Source organism: Somniosus microcephalus, chromosome 21 (genome assembly GCF_052327205.1).
Source record: "Somniosus microcephalus isolate GS21.2 chromosome 21, FLI_Smic_1.0, whole genome shotgun sequence".
In the NCBI taxonomy this organism is placed as follows: Eukaryota; Metazoa; Chordata; class Chondrichthyes; order Squaliformes; family Somniosidae; genus Somniosus; species Somniosus microcephalus.
Genome location: NC_141007.1, coordinates 40,192,361 through 40,199,587, shown reverse-complemented (window position 1 = coordinate 40,199,587; position 7,227 = coordinate 40,192,361). Strand labels below are relative to the sequence as shown.

The 7,227-nt window shown below is 43.9% G+C and overlaps 1 non-coding gene across 1 annotated transcript; it reads right to left on the bottom strand.

Annotated features, from left to right (window-relative positions):
* Positions 1-543: 543 nt before the first annotated feature.
* Positions 544-614, bottom strand: trnag-ccc (transfer RNA glycine (anticodon CCC)). Its single transcript has one exon. It is a non-coding gene; the product is annotated as a tRNA-Gly (tRNA).
* Positions 615-7,227: the final 6,613 nt, after the last annotated feature.

Genomic DNA, 7,227 nt, shown 5'->3' with positions numbered 1-7,227 from the left:
CACAGGCTCGTCAGGCGGGATGGCCTCCTTCTGCGCTATAACCATTCTATGATTCTGTGGACAAACAACAGAAAATGCTGGCAACACTCAGCAAGTCAGGCAGCATGGTGGAGAGATACAAAAACAGAGTTAACGTTTCAGATCGATGACCCTTAGAGGGTGGTGGAGAGTCTGGAACTCACTGCCCGAAAGGGCGGGAGAGGCAGAGACCCTCATCACATTTTTAAAAAGTGCTTGGATGTGCACTTGAACAGCCGGAACCTACAGGGCTATGGACCTAGTGCTGGAAGGTGGGATTAAGAACATAAGAAATAGGAACAAGAGTAGGCCATTTAGCCCCTCAAGCCTGCTCCACCATTCAATATGATCAGGGCTGATCTGATCTTGGCCTCAACTCCACTTTCCTGCCCGCTCCCCAAAACCCTTGATTCCCGTTTTTCAAAAAAGAAATGTATACATTTACACAAAAGGGTTGGCAACAAATACATTTAATTATACAATTGTATATTTAAAAAATAGTACAGAATAGTTAACAAAATATTGTGCGCCGCCCGGGAATCGAACCCGGGTCGCAAGAATGGGAATCTTGCATGATACCACTACACCAGCGGCGCTGTGAGAACCAGCCGGCCACAGCGCTTCATATCCGCCCCCATCAGTTTAACGTCAACGCTTTTACAGGCTCTCAAGTTTCATTAAAATTTTTTTATTGCCGATTCATGTTTCCAGTAAATTCGAGCATTTTTTTCTGTTTTAAAACTGGCACCGGATTCGCAGCAACAGCAGGGACTGAAGGGCGGGGGCTGGAGGCGATGCAGGCCAAGGACTCCCGGTCCCGGCCCCGGTCCTCGAACCCCGGCCTCAGCAGGGAGAGCAGCCGAGCGCACCGCCCTCACCAGGCAGCCGCGGGAACTTCACCCACTCGAAAATATCTCCGACTTAATGTGCTGGAGGGGAAAAACTAAATACTGTCATTCTCCCACAGCAATTCCATGTTTCTCTGTATGCAACCAATTCAGAGTGGGAACATGGAGACACATTGTTTGACACATTACGGGAAGCCTCGGATTTTTACCTGCTTTATGAGTTGGGAAGAAACACGATGCTTTCGATTGCCAATTCCTTTGTCAATTTTCTGGCTGGTGATTGATTGCACCAGCAACTCATGTTTAGACATCATCTTCAACATGGAAAAAGCACCTCACGGATAGGTAGGGGGAAGGAAAATGGACGCAGAGACAGTAAGTGAAAGATTAGGAGGGACGACTTAACACGGTTCAAGAGATGGGCTTTGAGAAGGTTTTATAAAGGAGAGGGAGATGGAGATGCAGACAGGGGTTTTGAAGGGAATTCGAGAGAGTCGCACCGAGGTGGCTGAAGGCTGTGCCGCTATTGGTGGAACAAAGGAAAAGGGTGGCACAAAAAGCCTGCGAGGAGTGGAGTGTTAGGTACAGGTGCAGGGGTATGTAGGGCTGGCGCAAATTGCAGAGATAGGTTGGGGCTAGGCTGCAGGATTTTTAAAGACAAGGAGTATGATTTTAGTACGTTGCAGGACAGGGAGCCAATGTAGATCACAAGAATGGAATTACGGGCCAGCAGGACTTTGTGCAGGACAAGGTGCTTGTGGCAGAGCTTTGGACAAGTTGGAGTTAATGAAGATAGAGAAAGGCAAATATTAGAGTAGGCAAGCACAATGCACATATAATAATTCAGCAGTGAAGGGGTTGAGGTAGCGATGAAGGTGGACAATGTTGTAGGGGTGGAAGTAAGCAATCTTTGTGATAGATTTGGGTCTAAAACTAAACTTAGGGGTAAAACAGAATGCCAAGGTTGTGAACGGTCTGGTTGAGTATAACACAGGGCTCAGGGAGGGGGGGAAAGAATCGGTTGCAAGGGAATTGAGTTTGTGGTGGGGTTGAAGACAATACCTTCGCTCTCCCTAATGTTGAGCTGAAGAAATTATAACTCATCTAAGACTAGATGTTAGACAAGCAGTTTGACAGCACACAGGCAGTTGATGGGTCAAGGGAGATGGTGGAGAGGTATTTTTGGGTGTCATTGGCAAACTTGCCATAGCTGATTCAATGCCTGTAGATGTTGTCACCGTAGGGTAGCAAGTGGAGGATGGGGGCGAGGCTAGATCCTGGGGGACTCCAGAGATGATGGTGTGGGAGAAGGGCGAGAAGTCATTCCTGAAGACAAATTGGCTACATTTGGATAGTAGGAATTGAACCATGCAATGGCAGCGAGGTGCTGGAGGAGGATAATGGGTCAACTGCATCAAATGCTGAAGAAGGATAAGGCACCATGGACAGAGGATGCCATTCATGATTTGTTTGAAACTACTTTGGTGCTGTGAGTGGAAATTATGATGTCCATATAGAAACATTCTATTAATGCAAGTTGTTGTATCTTCAGTATGGAATTTCAATGAACTGTGAGAATGTATAATATAAGAAAGGGCAGTTTATTCCTCCATCCTTTTGTTTAGGTCCTCTTTTAGGATCAATACTGGCCCATAAGAATCTAAAAATGTCAGAACAGGATAAGCTCAGTAGGTGCAAAAAGCTTGTCCCTTTTCCATAGATCAGCTCCACCCACCTTACAATATCCTTGAATCCTTTCTGCACTCCAGACATGCATTCAATTGTCACTTGAACCCATCCATACTGTTTGCTTCTGGTAAATTATTTCACAATTCTATTGCCCTTTCTCAACTCTATTACCCTCTAGTTTAAAAAAAATCACCCTTTGTACTCCTGACTTCCCGATTTTTAATTCTTCACCACAGTGAACAATTTGCCTGGATTAATTTTGTCCCTCTAATACCAGATTTTCATCACTTGCTCCCCCCAACTTTCTTAATGTAAATTGCTGAGATGTCTTCAGCATGTTAGGAGCACTATATAAATGAAAGTTATTGTAATTTTGTGAAATCTTTTCATAATCTTGAAAACTTCAGTTAAGGCTTTTAAACCATCTGCTGCACTGCACCCAACAGCACTTCAATCAGGGGAGCAGTACTGGGCCCATTGGCACTTTAAGCAGATGAGCAGTAAAGTGTTCAAAAGCTCTTATGCATTGATTAGCTGTAAATTTCATCCTCCTTCATGGCTAATCAACATTATTTTCTGTTATTAAGCTGTGGAGTCATTACAAGTGTAAAGAAGGCCAGCATTAACCAATAAAGTAATTTAAATTAAATATAGGATTTGCTATTGGATCTAGTAATGGAGAATGAACCAGAGCAGATAAGAGAAGTAAAGTTAGGGGACCATATAGGCAGTAGTGACCATAATATAATATGCTTTAAGATGATAATTGAGAAGGACATATGTATGATGAAAACCAGGTTAATAGTTTGGAGAAAAGCTGATTTTGAAGGGCTGAGAATAGAACTTGGGGGAAAAAATGGGCAACAATACTGGCAAACAACGATGTAGAACAGCAATGGGAAACATTTAAAATGGTGTTCGACAGAGTGCAGGAAAAATATATTCCGCTAAAAGGAAAGAACAAACTAAACACTAATGAGACTCCATGGATGAATAAAGCCATAAGGGAACAATTGAGGGTAAGGAAAGTGGCATACATTAAGTACATAGACAGCAGGGGAGTGCATGATAATGATGATATTAGTAATGAGATAAGCGCATTTAAAATAAAAGAGATATATTAAATACATTTTTCAAACTCAAAAGAGGATAAAACCCCATGTCCGGGTGGATTACATCTACGCATTTTAAAATAATCTAGGGAAGAGACAGCAGAGGCATTACTACGCATATTTAATAATTTGTTAGAAAAAGGTATAGTGCCAGAGGACTGGCAGATAGCTAACGTAATACCGATATTTAAGAAGGGGGATAGAACATGTCCAGGGAATTATAGACCAGTCAGCTTAACATCGGTGGTAGGAAAAATAATGGAATCCCTACTAAAGGAGAAAATAGAGGAACATCTAGAAACCAAAAATATAATAATGAATAGTCAACATGGATTTCAAAAGGGAAAATCTTGCTTGACCAACCTTGTTGAATTTTTTGAAGAGGTAACAGAGGGAGTAGACAAGGGTAATGCAGTAGATGTAATTTATCTGGATTTTCAAAAGGCCTTTGATAAGGTACCCCATAATAGACTGATGAACAAGGTCAGAGAATGTGGAGTCAGGGGACAAGTATGGATTGCTGGCTAGCTTCATGACAGAAAGCAGGGAGTAGGAGTAAAGGGTAGCTATTCACAGTGTCAGAAGGTGGGTAGTAGTGTTCCACAAGGATCAGTGCTGGGACCACTGCTGTTCACAACTTACATTAACGATTTAGACTTTGGAATCAAAAACACAATTTCTAACTTTGCGGGTGACACCAAATTGGGGGGGGGGGGGGAGGGGATAGTCAATACTGAGGAGGACTGCAACAAGTTACAGGAGGACATTAATAAACTTGCAGAATGGGCATATAATTGGCAAATTAAGCTCAACACATAAATGTGAGGTATTATATTTTGGTAGGAAGAATAAGGAGGTCACTTATCACTTGGAGGGTGCAAGTCTAGGTGGGGTAGAGGAACAAAGGGATCTAGGAGTACAAATACACAAATCACTAAAAGTTGCAACACAGGTTAGCAAGGCCATAAAAAAAGCAAACCAAGCACTAGGGTTTATTTCTAGAGGGATAGAATTGAAAAATAGGGAAGTTGTGCTAATCCTGTATCGAACCTTGGTTAGACCACACCTAGAGTGCTGCGTGCAGTTCTGGTCACCATATTATAAAAAGGATATAGAGGCACTGGAGAGGGCGCAGAGAAGATTTACCAGAAATGCGAGGGTATACATATCAGGAAAGGATGAACAGGCTGGATCTCTTTTCTCTTGAAAAAAGGCTGAGGGGTGACCTAATAGAGGTCTTTAAAATTATGAAACATTTTGATAAAGTGGTTACAGAGAGAATGTTTCCACTTGTGGGGAAGAGCATAACTAGAGGCCATCAATATAAGATAGTCACCAAGAAATCCAATAGGGAATTCAGAAGAAACTTCTTTATCCAAAGAGTGGTGAGAATGTGGAACTTGCTACCACAGGGAGTGGGTGAAGCGAATATTATAGATGCATTTAAGGGGAGGCTGGACAAGCATATGTGGGGGAAGGGAATAGAGGGTTATGCTGATAGATTTAGATGAGGAAAGACAGGAGGAGGCTCGAATGGAGCATAAACGCCGGCATGGACTGGTTGGGCCGAATGGCCTGTTTCTGGGCCATATATGGCAGGCTCTAAAACCAAAATTGTAGCTTACCCTTTGTTTAGATTGCAAAACTCAGAGGTTAGTAAATATACACATGAATAAAAATGAATATTTTGGTTCGCTATGGATCTATAAAATCGTCTTTTAAAATCCAGAAATGGCTATGTCAGTGAACTGGATGTACAAATCTGTAACTCTGCTTAATTCCCTATAGTATCCTGCTCTCTGGAGTTAGGTTGCTCTCCTTGACCATAACTTGACCAGTAAAGTGATATTTCTGAGACATGAAATTAGTATTTTGTAGGCAAGTTCTGGTTGACCAGATTTCTGAGCTGGTAAAACTAACAAAAACCCCTATTGAATGAATCCACCGAACAGGTAACTGGAGTAATTAACATTTATTTTTGTTGCTGCTAAAATAAACAGGAAATGACAAAACTAACACTCTGGTTTCTAAAAAAAAACAAAAATGTCCCTCATAGTTTTATACTGAGATCCTGGGCACATCAATATATCTGAGTACCACTTTCACAGAGTAAATTGGTTAAAAAAAATATTTTAAAGAGATAGGTACATACTCGATTATTGTTTCTCAACACAAACAGTGATTCGTTATATATAAATACATGATCACAGAGCCCGATATTACAGGATTTTGTCCAACCAAAATGATCTGAGCGACTCCAAGTTTGCTGCACTGAAACTGGAACTTCCTTTATTAAAATTAACACTTTGTTTTTTTTAAAGATTAACATTCTGGTTTCTAAAAAAATAAAATGTCCCTCAGTTTTGTACTGGGACCCTGGGGTAATACAGCAATAAAAACTGTTTTCAGACATATCAGTATCATCACCAATGGAGCAAAACTGCTGAATATCATTTTTACAATGATATCCAGTAGGGAATTCAGAAGAAACGTCTTCACCCAGAGACGGGTTAGAATGTGGAACTTGCTACCACAGGGAGGAGTTGAGGCGCATAGCATCGATGCATTTAAGGGGAAGCTAGATAAGCACCTGAGGGAGAAACAAATATGTTGATGGGGTGAGATGAGGTGTGGAGCATAAACACCGACATGAATCTGTTGGGCCGAATGGCCTGTTTCTGTGCTGCATATACTTTGTAGTACACTGTATTTTAAAGAGATACATACATACCTGAAAATGCCTCATTAAAACTAAGATGGCAATAAAGGGCTTATTTTGGACTCATGAGGCTCCGATTGTGCTGCTTGTGAGCCGCTTTCTCACAGATTTAAGGGGAGGAGGCTTGATGCGAGCGAGAGGGGGCGAAGGGGAGAGATGGGTAAGGGGGCAGAGTGGGAGGAGGCTCACATGGAGGGGAAGGGCAGGGTGGGGGAGGCGCACATGGACAAGGGCAGAGAGGGGTAAGGGGGCAGGGTGGGAGGAGGCTCACATGGAGGGGTAAGGAGGCAGGGAGGGGTAAGGAGGTGGGGAAAGGGGGCAGGGTAGGGAAAGGGGGCAGGGTAAGAGAATACTCACATGGAGGAGAAGGGCAGAGGGGGTAAAGGGGGCAGAGTGGGAGGAGGCTCATATGGTGGGGTAATGGGCAGGGGGGAGAAGGGCAGGGTGGGGTAAGGGGACAGGGTGGGGTAAGGGGGCAGGGTTGGGTAAGGGGGTAGAGTGGGGTAAGGGGGCAGGGTGGGGATTCAAAGGGTGGACTAAGGGGGTAGAGTGGAGTAAGGAGGCAGGGTGGGGATTCAAAGGGTGGGCTAAGGGGGTAGAGTGGGGTAAGGAGGCAGGGTGGGGGTTCACAGGGCGGGGTAAGGGGGCAGGGTGGGGGGGTAGAGTGGGGTAAGGAGGAGGGGGAGCAACACCTGTCCGCGCGGTGCCAATCCAGGGGACAATGACGACATTCGCGCAGTGACGTGTGACAAAGGCCACCGAGTCTGCGTGGCGTCCTGGCGGAGACCCGCTGCCGGGCAACGCCAAGAGATACATTGTGGGCGGGGCCGGCGCTCGCCCA